Source organism: Anarrhichthys ocellatus, unplaced genomic scaffold, assembly GCF_004355925.1.
Source record: "Anarrhichthys ocellatus isolate YVR2014 unplaced genomic scaffold, GSC_Weel_1.0 scaffold10, whole genome shotgun sequence".
Taxonomy (NCBI): Eukaryota; Metazoa; Chordata; class Actinopteri; order Perciformes; family Anarhichadidae; genus Anarrhichthys; species Anarrhichthys ocellatus.
In genome coordinates this window covers 9,416,691-9,418,049 of record NW_022280040.1, presented here as the reverse complement: position 1 = coordinate 9,418,049, position 1,359 = coordinate 9,416,691, and the positions used below count along the sequence as shown (strand labels likewise).

The window sequence follows — 1,359 nt, the reverse complement described above, 5'->3', positions numbered from 1 at the left end:
TGCGTTAACTTTCACATCCCGATGCGTTAACTTTCACATCCCGATGCATTAACTTTCACATCCCGATGCGCTAACTTTCACATCCTGACGCATTAACATGCTTTAAAAGCACGCACGGCCAGCACGGCCAAATCAACAAAGAAAGGAGAAGCTCGGATAACAACACACACAGAGGAAGAGGGACTTCATTCTCTGCTCAGGTAGATATTATTCCACTCCATCTTTACATAGCATTTAGTTGTTTGCTGCCATATGCATGCTCGTGTATTGCTCCTTTAAATCTACCTTTTTTTTCTTATTCTCTCAGGTATGGTTCATTCTGCACCCACACAAACTGAGAAATGTAATAAAAGTGCAAACTACTCAGTGCCCATTATTTGATAGTTTGACCGCAGTTTTATGACTGATAGTCATTAGTGTATCATGTGAAGTGCAACTGGTCTGTATATTTTAATCCAGTATCCAAATAGTCGCTTAATGCTGCTGGCACTCGCCACCATGATATCAAACAAGCATAGCAATTTCATCTGAAAGACATTTTTGCAATAGATATCAACAATCTGTTTTCTGATAAAGTGCCACGGCGTCCCCTGCCTCTCAAGAATGCCCATCGGGCCCCGAACGTGATCTCGATCACTGCAGTGCTATCTGCCTCTGTTGTGGTGCTGGGTGTGGCTTTGTTGCTGCTATGGAAACTATACTCACCAGCATCCATGCCCTGAGAGAAAGTTTTTTACCCGCTTCCAGAGAGAGCTGGAGTAGGGTGAGAGCCCTGCCCAAACAGACCCTTCTGTCAGTGCCTGTCGATCAGAGGATGTACAATAAATGCAGGAATTTGTCTCGGTGACATTGCTGCAGGGACATAGTGACAACTAACACGGCAGAACAAAAGCATGGCGGTAAACGTGATACATAGGGACAGGAAAGTACAATGATGGCTATGGAAAAGGCATGAGATATATTTTTAGAAAACGGCAACATATACATATTCTTTAGAAAATTAACATGCAGCATTGTATGTGCACATGTCATAACAATGCCTGATAATCACGTTTGATCACTAAGACCTTCAATTTATCATATCAATAAGACACAGAACATATGGCTAACAATAACCATGTTGTTTCCACTCTGTTGCCAAAGGAACAACCCCATCCACAAGAGCGGTAAAAGCCCATATGAAGAGCAGTAATAGCAGCTATGGAGACAGATCTACTTTTCAATCAGGATCCCTGTTGTGAAGCACAATGGAACGACATCTTTCATCTGAACTGTTGTCAGCAGTTGGTCCAACTTGTTTGGCGGAGTGTGAGTGTGTGTGTGTGTGTGTGTGTGTGTGTGTGTGTGTGTGTGTGTGTG

At 43.0% G+C, this 1,359-nt stretch overlaps 1 pseudogene; it reads left to right on the top strand.

Moving 5' to 3' along the window:
• LOC116385110 (integrin beta-1-like) overlaps positions 1–762 on the top strand; it is a 10,238-nt pseudogene extending 9,476 nt beyond the window's left edge.
• The last annotated feature ends 597 nt before the right edge of the window (positions 763–1,359 follow it).